General features: G+C 42.7%; 1 long non-coding RNA gene across 1 annotated transcript in view; it reads left to right on the forward strand.

Moving 5' to 3' along the window:
• LOC142830506 (uncharacterized) overlaps positions 1-20,342 on the forward strand; it is an 82,908-nt gene extending 62,566 nt beyond the window's left edge. Inside the window, exons 2-3 of the long non-coding RNA XR_012905802.2 lie at positions 10,641-10,767; positions 19,727-20,342. This is a non-coding gene — a long non-coding RNA (uncharacterized LOC142830506). The remainder of the gene's footprint in view (positions 1-10,640; positions 10,768-19,726) is intronic.
• The last annotated feature ends 415 nt before the right edge of the window (positions 20,343-20,757 follow it).

Here is a 20,757-nt window from a genome sequence, read left to right on the forward strand (position 1 = left end):
CTGGCCTTCTCAACATCCTCTGGCAGGATGTTCCCAGGGCTGACTGTGCACCACGTGAAGAAATACTTCCTTTTGTTTTTTTTAATCCTGCTGCCTATTCATTTTATTTGGTGACCCCTAGTTTTCATATTGTGGAAATAAGTAAATAACTTTTCCTTATTCATTTTTTTCACACCAGTCATGATTTTATAGACCTCTGTCATATCCTCCCTTAGTCTCCTCTTTTCTTAGCTGAAAAGTCCCAGTCTTTTTAATCTCTCTTCATATGGGACCTGTTCCAAACCCTCATCATTTTTGTTGCCTTTTTTTCTGGACCTTTTCCCCAATATATCTTTTATGAGATGAGATATTCACTAAGACACTTGCCACTGTCCAGGCACTTCTGGTTCCTCACAGCCACAAGGAATTCTGTGTGAGTATTTGCAGTTTGTTGGGGTCTTAAGAGGGTTTTTTTTGGAGGGGGGGGGTAGGGGATTGAATTTGTATTGTGGTGCCTTGAGGTTTGGTTTAGGTCCTTTTTATATTTTTATAAATGAAAATAAATAACTGGACAGTGCTTTGTCCCAAACTGAAAGCCTTTTTTGATGATTTACACACTTTTGGATTCATTATACAGTACAAGGCTGGTGTGTATCCTCATGAAGCATTTACCTGCATTTTGGCATAAGGCTTTGCTAAAACATAAATCACTGGCAAAGTGCCCTTGGAAAATGTTGAACTACTTATAATGATGTAATAAGAAGTTAGTTTAAGATGGATGTTCTGATAGAGGAAATATATTCAAAGCCCCGGCTTGGCTGGCACCTAATATCTTGCTTAGTTTGCCCAGAGGCTTCTCTGATGAATGTATGAATATACCTCTCTTAATCTGGAAGTGAATATTGAGCTAGTGAAATACAGAGGATTGACAGTGCTGGAAACTGAAGACTCCTATCAAAAAAAGCACGTATTCTATTGATCACTGCTGGGGGAGCTTTGTCAGAATACTTTGCTACCAAGCCTCAGCTCATTATGGGAGAGAAATTCTCTGCGTCCACGTAAGAAGGGAGATGGAGTGTGAACGAGAGCAGAACTTGGCCTTATGTGTATTTTTGAAGGACTATATATTTCGAAATTTTACAGAATTTTCTGCAAAATTATAAAGTGGCTTATACTTGTGCTACATACTAACAGTATAAAACAATGACATTTTACTACATTAGGCTGTATAATGCTAATTAATATTATCACTGGTTTTGATTACAACTCCTGGGAAATGTTTCATTATTCAGTATAATATATTTATAAAGAAGGCGGTAAGTTGCCTGTACCTGATAGAGTTTGGGGAGTGAAGATATCATTTTACTCCTCAGGAAGATTTCCAGAAATCAGAGAGTAAACATGGGGGAAATGACAGCCTCTTATCATTATGAAGGTGGTAAGAGGAGTATACTTCAGGGACAAGCTTATTGTAGAAAAGAAACCTCACCCACGCAAATAAGTGTTGCTACATATCACAGAAAATTATCAGAGAGTTGCTGCAGAGAAAGAAATGGCCATACGCTGAAATGCTTCACACACAAGTAGAGTTGGTGTAATTTGCCTTTTATAGGATATGTTCTAAAATGAAATATGTAAACAATTTTTAGAGTGTAATGTTCAGACAAGGAAGGGAGAAAACAAAAGCTGAATAAGTAATTTGTATAAGGCACTGGGTACTGACTGCAGACTGAGACTCAACTTATATTCTTAGATAAATATTTTAAATTACTTCCAGCACTAGCCTTTTTTCCTTGCTACTGGAAGTTATTACCACTTTTGAATTTCTTTTCAAGTTGTAAATATTACAAAAGTTACTACATTTGATTTTTTTTATTAAATCACAGTAGGCTCCATTCTATGGCACTAGGATAAATCTTTAAAATATTGAAAACTAGAAGCAATATTACTTAGACAGGAAACAGAAGAGGAGTCTGCACTGACTTTGGTTAATGATGTTCCTGCCATGAAGTAGTGGGTGAGCAGCATAAGCTCTTAATGGCATTAGCTGTGCTGGCCCAACATTGATTGTATCTTTAAATATATTCTAGTACAAAAACAAGTTGCTGGGCTTCATTGTTGCAGAAATAATTGGGTGAAAGATTTTGTGCTCTGTTGCACAGTAGGTGAGACTACATAATCATAATGTCTCCTTCTTGCCTTAATTTATGAAAGGAAAAGTAGAGAGACAACTAACTTCCTTTACTGAAAGAGTAGGTGTGGCAACATATGAAAGAGTCTGGGCTACCGTGGCCAATTATGAAGACATGTTCCTTGATCACCGCTTCTGAATTACATTAGGAACTAATAAGGTTCCTAAAATTATTGGCTAAATTAACTTGAGCAGATGTGTGTGTATATATAGATTTTATTTAGTTATTCTTTTACCACAGTGGAGCTGGACCTTTAAGCAAATAGTCTGTGCTCTTGTTTCAATCAAGGGGTTAAGCATTTGGGTCTATATGACATTAATAGAGCTGGATGCACAGGTCTTGTACTATTCCTTCTTCAGTGGGTAGCTGAACAGTTGACCATAGAGATTGTTCACTATTTTGGCCCATCAAGTCCTTCCAGCCACACAGGAATGGGCCAAAGTCCAATGTCAGAATAGACTTGATGCCCCCAAGTAATTGGGGGACCATCTCTGGGCTGCCTTCATCTTTTAGCTGATGTAATTTTGTCCTGGATGTTAAAATGCTGCTTGCCAGAACATCTTCCGGTCATAGGTGCTAGAACTAGGAGTGCTGGGGGTGCTGCGGTAGCCTCGGCTTGAATTGATTACCTCTATATACAGGATTTACAGTTTGGTTCAATGGCTGTCAGCACCCCCTCTATAAAAATTGTTCCAGCATCTTTCTTGTGCCATCCTCATGACCTGTCTGAAAAGCATGAGCCACCATCTGTGGACAATGGCCCCAGTAGTCTGTAGACCAGAATGAAGTGAATGTATGTATTACAAATGAAGTCATTCCACTTTATTCCCAATATACAATATTAGCATTTTGTGTGGAAAACTTCCATCTTTGCCCAGTCTGAGAGGCATAGTGTCCATATACTGCAACCATACCGCAGTGCAAAGAGGATACATGTCGAGTAGATCAATTGTCTTGCTGAGATGACATTGATTACGTAGTTTTTGTAAATGACCTATAGCAGATGCTACAATGCCAATTTGGTGGAAAACCTTCATATTAGAGTGGAAGGAACAGGCGAATATAGAATCCCAATAGCAAAAAGTGCAGATTGCTTTGACATTTTCATTATTCAATGAGATGGGGTCTTGGACAGGCCTGAACTTAGATTTTGCAACTTTGTGTTTCACCACAAAACATGGATGCCAACCTGAGTTGCCTCCCTCAGCTCTGCCTGGTGCACACCTCCAAGGGCTCCGGATGTGATATAAATGGTTTGGGGCTCTGGCTACTTCTGTTGCTGCTGGAACCCTGGGCCCTTTTAAATCATTGGGTGCTGGGATATCTGCTCTCTTTGTTCCCCATCTGTGGGTTGCATTCTGACAGTCTTGTGCTCCATTTCTTCTCACTTTGTGGGATGTTCTGAGGCACTAAAATCCAATGACTGAAATTTTGACTTGATCCATAATTACACAAGCAGAGCCACATTTTACTTTTGGTTAAACTGGTGCAACCCTATCATTTCAGAGGGGTTACCGCTAGCATACCTGAAAGAGCAGAATTTGATCCTTAGAAATATTTTCACAAAATAGCTTGCTGCTTTTTTTTCTATAGGTATGACAGTATACATTGTATCCTCCTAGCTCTCTCAAATACTTCTTTCTCTCACCTTATACAAGCTAGCTTTAAGAGTTATAGTACTGTTTTCCCACATTGTCTCAAACTTTTGCTCCTAGTACTTCAAGATTGTGGTATCTTCTCTATCTGTTCTCTGAGAGGCTCTCTATGCCTTTTTTACACTTACAGAAAATTATTTGGAAATTCTGAAAACCATGATTGAAGAATCCACCCTTCAGAAATCACTTCAGACAGATCTGATAGCAGGTTCACAGGTGCGGTTAACTGCCTTGGTCACTTGAATTGTACTAAAATATGATTTGGAACTTTTTAATATCACTCTGTAATTTGCCTTGATTTTGCAACTGGTGTAGTCATTTGATTTAAATAAACTAATCAGTGTCCTTTAGGAAATTTCAGGAGGTTAGGTTTGTTTAAAAGAGTCTAAAAAAAGCAAATATATCTCAAGTAGTGTTGTTTGCTTCCTTTGGTGATTTTCTTAAAACAAAATAGTAAGATAGGCATCAGGTGATGTTATTTCTCCTTCTTCAGGAGGATACTTTTACATAAACAGATTTCATTACACTTAGAGGGTATAAATTACTTAGCAAAGCAGAAACAAAATGTACTCATATTTGAAGAATATCACTGATGGTGTGTTTTCAGCGAAGATTTTCCAGCTCTATGTCCCAACACAAAATGACACAACCACTGAGATATTAGATTTTCACCCTCCCCTTTATTCTGGCTCATGTTTCCTTTCTAACATTTCCCCTCCCCCACCTCCTTCTTTGAATCTTTCTGAGGCACCACGCTGATTGGAAGATAGCAATTATCTGCTGAACTTCCTTAGGCAGAGAGGATTCTGATCTAATGGGAGGTTGTTGGAGTCAATTGTTACTGGCCTTAGTTATGAGATAAGGAAACTTAACCTTTTTATCACTGTCCCCCGTATACAGTGACTAAAGCCAGTAAAGTCACGTTTTTTTTTACTAGGACTTCCATTGCCCTTACATGGCATGGAAGTCAGGTCCATAGCCAGTAGGCCAATAAGAGGATCACTATAGCCTGAACAAGTCAAAGCATCCCTCAGGCTGCTCTGGTTTACACTGGGGGCCACTTTAGTTGCTGACCAAAGTGAGGACCAAAGAAGGTATGAAAGTGGCATAGTCACCTTTGTCTGTCACCAGGTGAATTTTGCATCACTGAGGTTTGCGCTCTTTATGTCCTTCACACAAGTAGTCACGTTACACAAATATTTCACATTGTATTCCATGCAAGATCACAGATTCAAGAACTTTCATTTTAATTTCTGTACTGTTATCTTTTACTCCCAGATTGAAAGAATGTATCAAACTTTATAGCAATTGTAAAGCCATATATGGAACTAGAACCCAAGCAATGATCTCTGTCTCCCTCAAGGCTCAGAGAGAGCTTTACATGTGTACCTAGATCTCTCACAAATTTGCTGTTCTGTAATCTCAGTTGCTATGCAATTGTGGAGCAGCAGCATCAACTTTCAAACCATAATTAGTAAAAGCCTTCCAACCTAAATTTCTTACTTAGCCTCCCAACTGTTTTATACATTGATTAACTCCCAACCAATTTGTTGAAAAAACATTTAGAAATCTATAACAGTTCCAGATTTAATGAGACTGGAAGAGAGATAATCAAATAAAACATCAAGGGAAAATGTCATGGGAATGTTTAAAGAATGAAAATCAAAGTGTTAAAGGTGTGAAGCTGTACTTCTAAAAATAGTAACATTGCATTATTGCATTAGTTCATGTACTGGTTATTGAATCTTATGCCAGAGTTTACACTTAGAGAGACTCCAGCTGAGAGAATAGTGTAGTTGGAGGCAACGTACCAAAGGTTGAATTTCTGTGGCATCTCCATTGCAGAAGGTCAATGGCAGAAACTCTACTGTCAACTTCCCTTATTACTCGTGATCCTGTAGATTACTGGACTTGATGGGGATGCCATTGGTGGCTGATTTACTGGACCCACTAAATCAAAGTCCGGAAGATCGATCTCTGGGTAAATATAGAGAGGTCCTTACTTAACTGGGTGAGTGTTTATCTACCAACTCTGCAGTACTGTCATGACCATTACAAAGACTGAAATAATGATCCCATGGCATTTGCAGAGCAGAAATAAGACCAACAGCAATAGGAGACATGATGATTTTGTACAGGATACATTGTTACCGGTTAAATGGAAAAGCAATTCAAAGTTGTTGTTTCCAGAGCAGCTGCAGATAGCAGAGAACCACTTTAGGGTAAGGTCACATTGTAATAGGTTTGTGATGATGAGCATTGGCTGTAGAACTTGCAATGCAACAGGCCATATTCCTGGCTCTGTGTGCCAGTCTTGCCCTGTCTTCCACTGCAAGGGCACCAGAATGAGAGCTTCACTTGACAGCTGAGAAGCGAGGTGTGTTCACATTGTGGAAATTTGAAGTGCAGGATTACTGTCAATCATTGCACTCATTTTGGAGTAGGAAAATCCACAGTGGGAATTGTTACACAAAAGTGTAAGGCTCTTAATCATCTTCTGTTATATAGGACTATGACCCTCAGCACTGTGCAGGACTTAATGCATGTATTCATAATAAGGAGGTTCCTGAAGCACAGTGAATGCATATAACACTAACTTGCCCACCTGCCACAGAGCACATCAACAGAAACAGGTACTTTTCTTTGGTTCTGCAAACACTGATGAACCGCGGAGGATACTTCACCAATATCAGTGTGGGCTGGTCAGATAAGATATATGACACTTGTATCTTTTTTTTTTTTTTTTTTTTTTTAGATTAAAGGGATGCTGGCACTGTTTACGCAAAAGGTTGAATCTCAATGAGAAAAAGTTACCAAAAATTATAGTTTCCTGTTGTGTCTTCCATAATATCTGTGAGGCAAAGGAGGGAAAATTGCCCCTGGGGTAGAGGTGGAACAGCTTTCTGCTGTCTTCGAACAGCTATGTGCAGCGCTATTAAGAAGAATTTAGTGTGGAGCTTTGTGATTAAGTGAGACCTTGAAAGAGTTCTTTAACATTTAATCACAATGAGGTGTATGGGCTATGCTCTGCATTGTCCTGAAGTTTTATGGCCCTCAGGTATTGTGTAGAGCTTGGTGTGTGTATGATTAGCTATATAATGCTGTTTGTTTTATACACCTGTGAGTTCTGCAGTGCTTGCTGTACATTCATAATGATTACACTGTGCTGAACCTATGAGTTTTGTGCTCTGAACAATTTCAAGTAGTGGCTGCTTTGAGCAGTGGTAGGCACTGAACAGCTTAGTTGTGAGATAAAGATGCATTTCTCTTAAAAAATAAAGTGTTATTGCATAAGAAAAGCAGTGCAAAATAATGGCATGTAATTAAAATACTAACTTGATAAAACTGGATAGAACTTATGAATCACAGTAAGACAATCTTTTAACAACAAAAGGGGCGTTCATGTCTATTCCAGGCCACTTTTTGTCTGCCTTATGTAAGTCAGAGTATGTGAATTTGTGGCTGTCCTTGCTGTCCCTTAAAGTGGAGTGCTGCAGTAGAGTGGAATTTTGGGAGGTACAAGGGAGGAGCAAAAATTGAGTTCTCCGTCGATTGCAAAAAGAACTGAAAATGTGAAAAATGTTGTTAACCCAAAGGCGTAATAAAATACTGAAGCATTTCTGTTTGCTGCTTCAGAAGCCGCAGTATGTCTCTGTGTTGGACTTCTGGGCTTTACTTCTGTCAGATTTCTCCTCTGTCAGATTTCTCCTCTAGCGTGTCTACCATATTCATCTTATAGGGCCTATGTTCATAATCAGCTGCAGCATTGGCTTGTAGAATCTTGGAAAACTTGTTCTCTCTAGTTGTCGTCTTCCTCCTCTGAGATATTGCAGGCCTTAATATACAGGTTTGTCTCTTAAATGTGGACCACTCTCCTCTGTTGGAACCTTCAGTCTTCTGAGTGTCTTTATAGCTTACAGCATAGGTGGAGGCAAGAGAAAGGCAAAGCATGGGGCGTTGTGTTTGGTTTTTATACTCTTAGTCCACGTGCTTGAAGAATATAAGTCCAGGAATGTCTGGTGGGCATTGCTGAAGCCTCAGGTGAGAATGAGCAATTCCCTCTATGTGACCTTATACAGGAAAGTCATTGGATTGTAGTCCCCTTGCTGGACAATGGCTGGAGATGTCTGTTCAACAGCAGCCACCTGGGTATTGGTTACCTCCCTTGTCATTATCTCTGTAGAACTGGTATCTGGGTGCCTCCCAAACCAACAGCATACTTGAAAAACATACAACATAATGCTTATTATTTCATATGCAGTAATGATATTCATTTTTAGACAAAAATCAGTGTCAGCAGACTAGAACCTTTCCCCTGACACCTCATCTGGCATGCTTTAAATGCAACATCACAATTATATACAGATGAATGTCAGAGTTACAGGTGCTCCCCCAAGGCATAGAATGTCACTGTAACAAAGGCATAGAAAGGAAAGCTGCTGGCATTCTGAAGCTCTCTTCTCCCCCCTTACCCTATCCCTCACCCAGGCCATATGCTGCTTTTTTCTGATTGCTGCAATGGTGCCTGCCAAAATGAGCTTGGACTGCAATGGAAAAGTGTCATATGGTGGAGGAAGAAATAAAGCAGTCATCCCTACAGGCCTTTGAGCCTGAACTGAAAAGTACCTCCATGAACATTTCCTTGAGATCTCCCAGGAGAATGCAAGGGAACTCCCTCTGCAGATAAACAATCTGCTCTGCATGGTTCTTTCAACCCAACCATGCAGGACTGAAAAGTAAATGACTACTCTGCTTCTATTGGTTGTGCTTCTGCCTCTAAACCTCTGCCTCTCTTATGACTAGTAAAACAATGAAAAGTCAATACCTATGTCTTTCGAACTTGGGGCTGGGGCATGTGGCGATGGTTACATCACAAATTATAATGAAAAAAGTGCATGCTTACCTGAGGTTACTCTACTTGGATTGTATTTATCTATGCTTGTCTGATGGAACGATCTGGACTGCAGCAGAATCTCAGTCCTTCTGGTGATATAAATGGAACTCCCTTGTCCTTTGGCTCTCTCACTCCCCTCTTCATCCTGTTCCTTCTCTCTGTTCAGGCTCCCTGGGGGATATCCACAGTATACAGTGGATGCTGCTGGGGTCTGCAACAAGCCAGGCATGTAACTTGTTGAAAAAGTAGATAGTCTGTGGCTCAGTTGCATACTGACTGTTGGCTACCCTGACTTTTTGGTATGTCTGGTGCAGTTCCTATTTTTGTGTGTGACACTGTTGCTGATCTCTGTGATACACTTTTGCCTGTGCAATCTCTGTGTAATCTGCTCATAAATGTCCATATTTTCTTAAAAAACAACAAATGGTCTAGACTAACAAAACATATAGATGGCATCATGAGCTTTTGTGGGCACAGCCCACTTCTTCAGATGACTAGAGTGTTGGATACCCAGAACTAAAATAAGTAGGGGAGAAGGGGGCGGGGGGAAGAAGAGAAGGAAATGGGAGGGGGAGTGAAAACAAGAAGAGGCAGTGGGTATAAAAATATCAAGGGGAAAGCGGAACTGGAATGTAACAGGAAAAACAAATAGTCTATAAGCACCTAAAGACTGGATAATCAAAAGAGGCAGATAAGAACCATTATTAGGCAATTAGAGAGGAAGAAAACTAACACCAGATACTATACAGACAAAGAACCATTGGCACCTTCATTGTCTGGTAGGTTGATAGTGTCTCGGCCATCCCATATCTTTATTTAAACCCTTTTTATCGTTATTTCTTAGTTGTGGCTGTACAGTCTCTTCTTCCCAGAGGCTTGGTAGATCTGACACATCTTGCCCATTCAAGGCAGAAAGGTGCCTGGAATGCAGTACTAGGATAGTTGATTGGGTAGTTGCCCACCAAAGTAGAGCTACTAGATAGGCAATCAGGAAAAAACATTTAAAATGCTGTGTTTTAAAAGGGTAGAGTGTAGTTTCTGGTGTTTGTGACTCTTGGGCAGTGGAGTTCACAATTGTGAAGCTAGAGCAGGGTTTCCCAACCTATGGGTTGGGACCCAAATGTGGGTTGCCATTACTTTTTAAAAGGGTCACCAAGTGTCTCCCCAGGTGGCTCTGCCCTCCCTCTTCACCCTGTTTTTGAATTGCCTTGGGTCACCAAGTCTTCCTGATTTGTCAAAATGGGTCCCCATCCAGAAAAGGTTGGGAACCGCTGTGCGAGAGAGTTGCTTGGACTGATCTCAGCCATATAGGCTACGTCTATACTGCAGGCTTTTTGTGCAAGAACAACTGTTCTTGTGCAAAAACTTGTGGAGCATCTACACTGCACGTGTGTTCTTGTGCAAGTAAATTTCAGTAAAGAGGGCTTCTTGAGCAAGAGTTATTCCTCTCCTCCCGAGGAATAAGCCCTCTTGCACAAGAGCTCTTGCGCAAGAAGGCAGTGAGGATGGGCAACAGGGATTTCTTGTGCAAGAAACCCCTATGGCTAAAATGTCCAGCAGAGCTTTCTTGTGCAAGAGAGCGTCCACACCACCATGGACACTCTTGCACAAAAGCATATATGTTGCTCAAAAGTACATGGCACTGTGGACACGCTCTTGTACAAGAACTTTTGTGCAAGAACTCTTGCACAAAATAGTTCTAGAGCAAGAAAACCACAATGTAGACATAGCCACAGTGTTTGTTTGCATTGCCTCAACCTCAGTATGTTGCTCTTGGCTCTACCCTGTTCAAAAAGCTGATGTTATTATATTGACATAAAAAGGCACCTACATCACAAGAGACCATTTTAACTGTAGACATGTGTACACCTGGGTCAACACAAAGTAACGTATGTGAATTTTAATTTCTTTGTTGAACAGATTCCTTTGTCCTGAGAAAAGTGCAGATATTTGAAAAGAAAATCTGAATGTCCTGGAATTCTTCTTCGATACTGGCTCCTGCATGAAGTTTGTTCTTCAAAGTTTCCAGAAACCAGTGAAGCTCAAGGTAGGTCTTGCTAGAATTTAACCCAGTGGTATTTAAATATTGGCAAAGGGGTATACTTTTCTTGCGGTATCATCCCTGCTCAAAACTTGTCCCAGTGATCCCCTATGCACCTAGATTTGGTAGACCTCATTCCATCTAGTATGATGTATGGTTCTACATTACTTCACTACTTCTGGCATGCTTCATTTATGTTATTGGTGCAATATACTCACACTAGTTTCCACAACTCAAAGTTTCTCTCATGACAAGAAGTATGATAGGGTTTTCTTTGGCCACACTTAACAACACCATCTACTGTGAAACCCACTCACCTTTATTAATAGTGATAGTTTCCCCTAAATCCATTTAAATGTCCATTTGTGTTATCTGGCGGTATTGGTGGCTCTCTCTTTAGGGAGCTGTCAGAAAGAACCTATGTTCTTTGCCTTCTCATCCTACAAACCCTCATCAGGAACTGGATATCCAGCCTGTACCTTGCTTCACTGCGAGCTGTCCTGGCCAGGAGTCTCTCTAGAGTATAGATTAGTATTTGGGAACCTCAGGCCCAGGGACCAAATGCAGCCCTCGGCTTGCCTGGATCCAGCCCCTGAGGCTCCGGGTCCCTCCTCAGTATCGGGGAGCCTGTGCTGGTGCTCCAGGCCCCCTGCTGCCTCCCTGGGGACTGGAGTGCACAAAATCTACTAGGCTGCTTCCCTCCCCCCCCAGGTTTTGGTGTGTGTGACAGATCTAGTTCTGGGCACGAGCACGCAACCCCCCATCCTCGGGGTCACCTCCCAGTGAGCCCGCCGTCGGATTCCTACAGTTTCAGAATTTTGATGGGTGCGAGCTCCTGACGCCTGCCGGGGGGGGGGGGGGCAAACTGGGGCCCAGCGAGCCCAGCATTCCCGGTTCCCCTCCTGGGTGCCTCCGTCCTTACCCACGGTTCTTGGGGTCGCGGTGTCTCCCGTCTCCCTCTTGCTCCCTTTTCTTTCATGTTGGGTGCAGCACGGAGGAATCCAGGGGCTAGGGGAACCCGGGCCCACCCTCTCCACTGAGTCCCAGCCCGGGGCCCTAATGATTTGGGTGCTGACCCTTATCCAGCTGACAGGGTTCCACCCTGTAACGCGTCAGCCCACGGGCGCCAGAAGGACCCTGCCCTGGGCTGCTTCCTAGCTGCCCTTGAATCTGCTGTTACCGGGCCCGAGCTGGTGATCCTTACCTCTTCGTCGGGGCAATGCAAGATTCTGCTCCACAGCTCCCCCAGGGTGTGTCTAGACTACATGCCTCCGTCGACGGAGTCATGTAGATTAGCCAGATCGGCAGAGGGAAATGAAGCCGCGATTAAAATAATCGTGGCTTCATTTAAATTTAAATGGCTGCCCCGCTCTGCCGATCAGCTGTTTGTCGGCAGATTGGGGCAGTCTGGACGCGGTGCGCCGACAAAGAAGCCTTTCTTGATCGGCACAGGTATGCCTCGTGAAACCAGGTTTACCTGTGCCGATCAAGAAAGGCTTCTTTGTCGGCGCGTCGTGTCCAGACTGCCCCGATCTGCCGACAAACAGCTGATCGGCAGAGCGGGGCAGCCATTTAAATTTAAATGAAGCCGCCATTATTTTAATCGCGGCTTCATTTCCCTCTGCCGATCTGGCTAATCTACATGCCTCCGTCAATGGAGGCATGTAGTTTAGACGTACCCCCAGCGTCCTGTCTTCCCATCTCCACCGGGGAGGGAGGAATTGCCTCCCTGACGTCCTCCCCCTTGCCCTGGCTTCAGGGCGGCTTTTGAACCTCCTGCCGGAGGTCACACCTCGTCCCCACCTCCAGCGGTGCTGGCGTCCCTATGTCGGGATTCAGGGGGTGGAGTTGCGTCTCAGTGCCCTCTGCCAGGGGTGTGCTTGTCCAGCCCAGCCCGCCGGCCGGCGCTAATCATCGCGGCTCCGTTCCTCGTGGTGCTTGGCGGGTGCGCCTTCCCGACAGTGGCCCGTTCTAGTGCAGGCCGCTGCCGGCCCATCACAGTGTTCAAGAGGAATGTGGGGAGTGTCTTTTTCCTTCTGAGTTGTGGGGCACAATGAGGTTTTTTTTTCTGCTTCTCACTTGTGTGCGGCCCCTCACAGATTGATTTTTCTGTGGGTCAGTGGCCCCTGACTCAAAAGATTCCCCACACCTGGTATAGATGTTACCAGACTTGTAAAGAACACAGGTATCAGGACAATCCCCCTGCGTGCTCGCCCGCTGCTGCAGGACAGGCACTGAGGAGGAGAGCACCCCTTTCACCTTGCAGCTCTTTGACTCCCACTACACCCTCCTGCCAAACTCAGCCTATGTCTTGTCTCCCGTCCACACACATCCCCGTCCACACACAGATGGGGTTGCAGTCCAACCAGATGGGGCTGCAAAGTAGCTCTCACCTCCCCCTAGCCTAGGCACCTTTGCTTGAATCATCCTGGCCCGGGGAGGGCCTTCCTTCTGCCCGGCCCCACCAAGGCTGCAGCTCTTCCCCTCTCTCCATGACCAGCACTGAGGTAGAGAAAAGGGGGAGAGAGTCACCCCCCATTTGCCAGTGTGCGCTCTCCCTTCTCCCCTCACACACACTCCTGCAAACTCCTTGGCCAATGGTGCCTGCTCTGGCTAGAGGGGTCACTAGTAAGTGCAAGGCAGGCGGAGAGATGACCAAAGGCGCCTGGCTTGCAGCGTGGTCCCTGGCTGCAGTGACCTGGGCTGCCCCTTGCCCAGCCCCAGATCGCTCTGTGCAGCCTGCCCTGCACAGCCCGGGGAGAGTGGCTCACCCCCCAGGGCTGTAGTTCTCCGGTGCTGCTGCTGTTCTCAAAGCCCATGGTGCTCCCCCCTACACGTCGGGCCACACTGGCTGGTGCCAGTCAGAGGAGCAAGAACTATCCCAGGGCATCGGAGTCTGCTTCATGGATGGGAGGTTCCCTCGGACATTTCCCGCTCCACTGCTGCTGGGTGCTGGGCAATGGCAGCTGCGCCGGGAAGGTGAGTAGAGCGGCGTGTGGCCAGTGCTCCTGCCGGGGCTGCCCCACTGAGACACCCTCTCGCACTAACCTGAGGGCGCACTTTTCTCCCTGGTGCTGAGGGAAGGCAGCGAGGCATCCCCGGAACCATGATGTCATGATGCCTCAGCCAGTCACGGCAGGGCTGCGAGCGCAACTTGCCCCACATAGCCCGCCTGCCGAGGGTGGCTCGATGCTGGCCAATCACGCGCTCCGCTGCCCCTCCCATTGCCTTGGGTGGCCACATGGAGGCCCACGTTGGGCGGTAAGGGTTAGGTGTTCTCTGGCCAGTGTCTCTCAGGGGCGGTCAGAATGTTGCCCCTGGCAATGTGCCTCCCCAAGCACGTGGTTGGTTTGCTGGTGTCTAGAGCCGGCACTCGGCGGTTGCACATAAGTGCCCCAGCAGGCGCCATGGCACCTGCAGGCACCACATTGGGGACCACTGGCTTAAAGGATATCAAGACTGAATGTGCATTCCTTGTACAGGTTAGATTTTCCTAGTCCAGCACCCTTGGGAATGGCCCTTAATCAGAGAGTTTGCCAGACCAGGGGAGGTCAAGACTCCCCTCCTGGCTGCCAACTGCACTTCAAGGCACCAACCCTGGCCACTGGGAAGTGCTTACGGCCCCATCTGGGGCTATGCCCCCGCGAAACTGGCTCCCCATCACACAAGCCCAGGATGCGCTCCCCACCATGCTAGCTCAGCAGGGTCTCCCGGCCACCAGACCTACTGCTGCCAGCCAGGGCTTCACTCCCATTTATAGACTCATAGACTCATAGACTTTAAGGTCAGAAGGGACCGTTATGATCATCTAGTTTGACCCTCTGCACAGTACAGGCCACAGAATCTCACCCCCCCCAGAATAATCCTCTTACCTATATCTCAGATATTGAAGCCTTCAAATAGTTTGAAGACCCCAAAATGCAGAGAATCCTCCAGCTGTGATCTGTACCCCATGCTGCAGAGGAAGGCGAAGAACCTTCAGGGTCTCAATATGTTGCTGAACCAGAGAGTGCCAAATTTCAGAGGTTCAGCCTGTATTACCATAGAGGCTGGGAGGCTGCCTGCTCCCTGAAATCCTTCCTGGAATTGGGGGTATGAGCAGTGAGCCCAACCCCACTTCCTGAAACAAGAAGATGGTTAAGGACAGTTGACATTCACTCCTACTAGTGAATGGAGAGGAGCTGGTCTCTGAGGAGACTGGTGCCGCCTTATATAGATGAGTTGGAGGAGTTTCTTCATAGGTGATAGCCAGGGGAAGGGTTGCCTAGTCATGTAGAGGGAAGAATTCTCTTTCTTCCTGTCTCACCAGGAGTAAAATCGATGTGCCTATGCAGCTATCCAGAACTGGATTCTTTACAGCTCTAAATTGACCATAGACCTCCCTTAAAACAGCTTGAGCTGTGTTACTAATTTTGAACCAATAATGGATATGAAACTAGGCAAAACAGGTCCATACATCCAAAGTCAGGCAGAAACACATCCAGTGTGCTGTAAGGCGTAACTGAGATTTGTAAGATGCTTTGAAATCCTTGGATGGAAAGTGCCATGTAAGCTGAAATTATCATCATCATCATTATTGGCATTTAAGTTTCATACACCAATTCTAATTTCAAATCAGCCAACATGCTGTTGTTCAAAAACAGACATTTTATTTCTCCTTAGCAATAGTGATGATGTGAATGAATGCTCTTCGAAATCTATGCATTCAGTATGAAATATAATTTGGATTTTTAGGACATTAAAACCAACTAAAAAAGGGAGAATAGTTTAGAAATGAAAGTCACTTGGAAAAGATTGTTCTTCAGAGAGAGAAAAAAGTAATTGAGCAGCAAATTATACCTTGCAGATGGCAATCATACCTACTCAATCCAGAGAATTATGAGCAGTTTCAACTGATATAAGAGAGGATTTCCCAACCAAATCTACAATTGCTAGTGAACTGATGTGAAAAGCAAGTTATATGGACAATCCTTTCTGTACAAATTTGCTGGAATGTAAGCAGAAAAGGCCACAGAGCTCTGTTATCTTATTTTCACTAAAGGCCAACCCAGGGTTACACTTGTATTACTTTTTATTAAATTTCTCTGTTGAATTAAAAGGGAAAGGGATTGAACCTATTCACATCCATCCATCCATCCATCCATCCACTCATGTGTATATATATATATATATATATATATACACACACACAAACTCCCTCGTGCTTTTGCTTAAAGTTACCAGTCTGTTGCTCACATTAACTCACTGGCCAGGGGAGTTAAATGCAAAGGGGAGGAGTGGGGACTTCTCTGGGTCTGGACCAATGCTCCGATCTTGACAAGACAAGACTCGGCGATCGGCAAGAGGCCCTATCTTTTATAGGACTTTTCTCCAATTCAAGTCTATACATTTTGCTGCATCAGTTCTTAATCACCATTTTAACATCTGTTTATCTGGAAGTCATTCTTCTTTGCCTACTCCTGCTGTAACATGGCCTTGAAATAACACTGGGGAGGAACCCACCTTTTTATCCAATTGACCACTTGACATCACCAGATTCAGAGAACTGAAAAACCCACCTTTTTATCCAATTTTCCACTATACTACTCTTGCTCTCAGCAGCCATCTTATATATTAATTAAAACAATAACCCAAAGCTTGCCTTGTGGCAGCAGGTGAAAAAGAGAGAAATAGCCATATTGTCATTTCTAATTTTGGGCAACTATTCTCTTAAATAGTCACTGTCAACTTGGAACATTTAAAATTAACATTAAAAAGCAGTTTTCTAATCACATAATAAACACTTATGTGAATATTTAAATTACTTTAGATATGTTGTATTAATGGGTTTGATTCAGCTTACCTGCTGTATCTCTAAGGTTTGCTGCAGCTAGGAGCAACCGAGTCAAATATGCTCAGGGGCATCCTTTCCTCCTCCTTTCCATTCTGTATGTGCACACCCTTCCAACACACTTTTAGCCTTCTGTTATTGCTGCTTCTGTTATTGATGAACAACTTCTTGTACAACTTGTCATAGTGGATATACATAGGTTCTCCACACATCAGTCCATGTAGTTTCAGTTTAACTGTTTTCTTATGCTCAGTTGTGTCATAGTTTCAGCTGGTCAAATTCAGTGGACCTCCATTGGAGTAAGTTGGTGAGGCAGCATTGACAATGGCTGAGAATCTAGCTCAGGATAGTGTCAAGTGCACAAAGTAAATAAAATGAAAAAAAAATCACCAATCTCTCTAGTCTAGTAATTTTGATTGGTATCGAGTTTTGAAAAGTAATTCTGTACAAAGCTGATGGAGCCCCTTTGAAAGGTTATTTTTTCTGTCTAATATTCTAACCTACTCTATTTAGGTTCTTATCACAATATCTAAGTGCATTCCAGTCGTGCAGTAAACAGGACTAACATCTGTCATTCGTGATTCACTGTCTCCCAATGGAGAGAACTGTCTGATTTGCTAGGGTTTGTATTTTTTTTAATTTAGCACACACACTGCTAGACTGAAGAAGTGCACTTTGCCCAAACTGTGGAAGGTGGTGAGTTTTGTGATGATCATTGGTTCCCATAGGAACTGAGAGATATGCAACTGTATTTGCATTTAAAGCTGTCCCACATATAAATATCTCCATTTGTAAAATCCATTCTCAATACAAAATTAATGAATTATTTTACGATAAATAGGGTCTGACAGTTCTGTCCTGGTTTTATATAAACAGAGAAGTCATGTGGAGGGGGAATTGCTTTCAGAGAACCTTTCATTAGCAGATGGTCTCATGCTCATGAGTAAGATGAACACATTAGTGGAAGAAATTAGAATGAAATAGTCTACATGGACAACTTAAATTGGTGTTTTAATGAAAACCATATATGATATTTCTTATTGAACTGGACACGCTGAATTTTTCCAATGTACCAATGCAATGAGGAGTCTGTTTACTGGAAAAGCTTTAACTTTAAGTGGCCCAGAATACCCTGACAATAAAAGAAAGTAAATCAATTTATACAGTTTGAATAACTAAGTAGGTATAGCATTTTGCATCCAAATACTAACCTTGACCTACCTTAGAGAAGAGATTAATTATTTAAAGGGTGAAGCTTTGTGTTTAGACAGATAAGATCACACTTGCAGCTGGAAGTTTATGGCTCCTTCTCCCAGAGAAGAATGAGATTCTGACTCAATTATCTCTGGAACAATGCATTTACTAGTTTTTAATTGCAGAATCGTACAGGGAGTTTTCCCATGTTCCATGGAACAGTGTAATACACAGCAAAGGAAATTGAAAAGACCAAACCTCCAGACAAAACTTTCTTTGCTTTTGGGATATGAATTAAATGCATCCAGATTAATATGTCAGGAAAACATTTTAACAGGGTAGTTATTAAAAAGTTCACAAGAGCAAAAATTGACATAATGAGGTTATTTATATTGGCACCTCTAAAGTCCCCAAGGGTGCTTACAATACAGTGCCAAATTCATAATATCAGAATACTGAACTGTCTCTCTGATACCTACAGATAAGTTTACCAAGATCATCAAGATGAGGTTACAAAGCAAGAACAGAATTGCCATTGACTGTCTGATTATAAATACACCTACATGAATGTGGCTATTTTGGTCAGTAGTTAGCTAAAGAAATAAAAAGAGTAAAGGCTATGAATTCAGTGCCCTCAGTAGTATGGGTATTGCAATATATACTGCATCTGCTATAACTGAAGATTTTGTAGGACAGTTAGGCGCCCAACTCCCATTTTTGCCATTGAAAATATTTCTTTAAGAATATGCAATCTATCTAACCTGATAGTTTTAGAGACAGAAAAACAATGCTGTTAGAGAGACAAGGTGGGGAAGGCTCCAACTTCTGCTGTATTCTCTGATATCTGGGGATTGACACACCTACAACAATGCTGTTACACAGTTCTTATTTTATTTTTAAAGGCTTATAGTTTTAGTCAAAAACCTTCACTTGCAAGTAAATCTTGGTAATATAGGTCAGTGTGCATAAAAATCTCTTTTTGTATATCTCCTTTGGAATTATAAAATGGCAAAAAAGTTAACTTTAAGATTTGGCTTGCCATTGTAACATTTTCCTGCATTGCTCACATTTTGCTGTCGACACATCAATAACCCTACTTGAATCATCAGAGCTGCCCAGCCTTACTGACGGTACAATTTGCTCCAATCAATCATAATGTGGATTGATTTGGGCCTCACTCCTGCAGAACAAACTGTGGGTAGACCCAGTGTCTGAACAGAGCCTCGTTTCACTCAGCAGGGCTCTTTACAGCATCAGGTGTCAGCCCACATGGTTGTCCTTGCAGGTTTGGAGTCTTGATTTTATATGTTAACTTTCTTTATCGACATCTGAAAAAAAATAAAACAAAGATAATTCTACTGGATATGCATAGAAAATATTTTTGCACAGCACATGTAATATTAAGTGGATGGACACACACAAACAAGATCTAAATTAAAACAACATTATTAAAACTAAAAAATCAAGTTCTCAAACTTAAGGCTGTTTGCACAACCTTAAATCAGCCTCCTTGGGCAGATACAATATTTAATTACAAGTTCACATACTAGTTTTTCCACTGAACCCCTTCTTTGTTCAATGTACAGCTTTGTGGGGATGAATCAGGGTCACATGGAGAAAGAGGCTTACTTGTAGGACCCCTGCCTCATCTGTTGCTGGAATTTAGAAGATGTATAATGAAAGAGGAGATTCAAGAAGGGAAAGGCTGGTGTCATGTTAAATGCTGCCTTGGATAACTCAATTCCTGCCTGTGCTATGCGCTGCAATGCAAATCACTTACAGTGGCATGGGCTAGGGGACAGGGCTTGCTCTCTTGGAGAAGACAGGGTGGTGGGTTCAAGTCCTGGGTCCAGCTCTTCCCTTCCTCCTCTTTCCCCCCCCCCCCCCCCCGGGTCAGGTGAGATAAAGGGTGATACTAATTATGTATTCCTCATTTTTTAGGTGCCTGACTTGAAATTCTGAGATTTGATGTTGCAGAAATGTTGAATAGTGACAGTTGAATCTGCAGTGAACTGGAGCTGTGCTTTGATCACATGAACTGCTATATAACGGTGCATTAAAAAGACAAAAAAACTCAGATCCTCGCTATTTCAGACTGGGGTATCCAAAGTTGGTGGATACTTTGCTTAGTAAATAACATGTTTATGACTTTTATATATTAAACTCTCATAATTCACTGCAAGTTAACTATTCTTCCAGAATCCTAACAGTATTAGCAAAACATGTGTCTGAATTCTAAGGCCTCAGAGTGTTACTTTTTAACCTTAGCTTACTGAATAAGCAGAGTTCAAGAACGTATATACATATTTAGCTGTACCAAATCATCTCTAGGAAACTTTACACCTCAAAATTAATGACATTTGTCTACAGAAGTTTGTTATAATAAACCAGACTGAGTGACACATAAGGGATGCTTATTATTCAGTTGTATTCCATGACTGATAAGAAGTATTAATTGTTGCAGATGTTTTCTTTAATTGATGAAATAATGACCCACTGAAAGATGTTTAACTCAGTATGAACTGCCGGTAGCCACATCTGTCAGAAATGACCATATTAGAAATTGCTTTAGATAATCAATCAGGTGAACTTGATAACCATAAAAGAAATATAATCAGTAATTAGGTAACATAAAACACCCAACAAGGAACAGAATGTGAAGTTAATTTTGGGAAAGTAGTTTATCTCCAAAGAGAATTTTTTTGTCTCACATGTTCACAAAAGAGAGAGGTTTGGGGAACTTGTTCTGACAGCATCTCACCAGTTACAGAGGGAAGAAGCAGGGGCCAGTTCTTTACCTTACACAAAGTATAGCAAAGTATGTTTTCATTCTGTATAATGCTATAGTAATCTTTTATTATTTTCATCTGAGCCTGTTTTAAGAATATCACATTATTAAATTCAAACATACAACACTTTTTAAAAAGTGTTTGCACTTTTCCCATTTTTCCCATTTTCTGAGTCTGTTTCCC

This window comes from Pelodiscus sinensis, chromosome 8, assembly GCF_052426305.1.
Source record: "Pelodiscus sinensis isolate ZL-2025 chromosome 8, ASM5242630v1, whole genome shotgun sequence".
Lineage (NCBI taxonomy): Eukaryota > Metazoa > Chordata > Testudines > Trionychidae > Pelodiscus > Pelodiscus sinensis.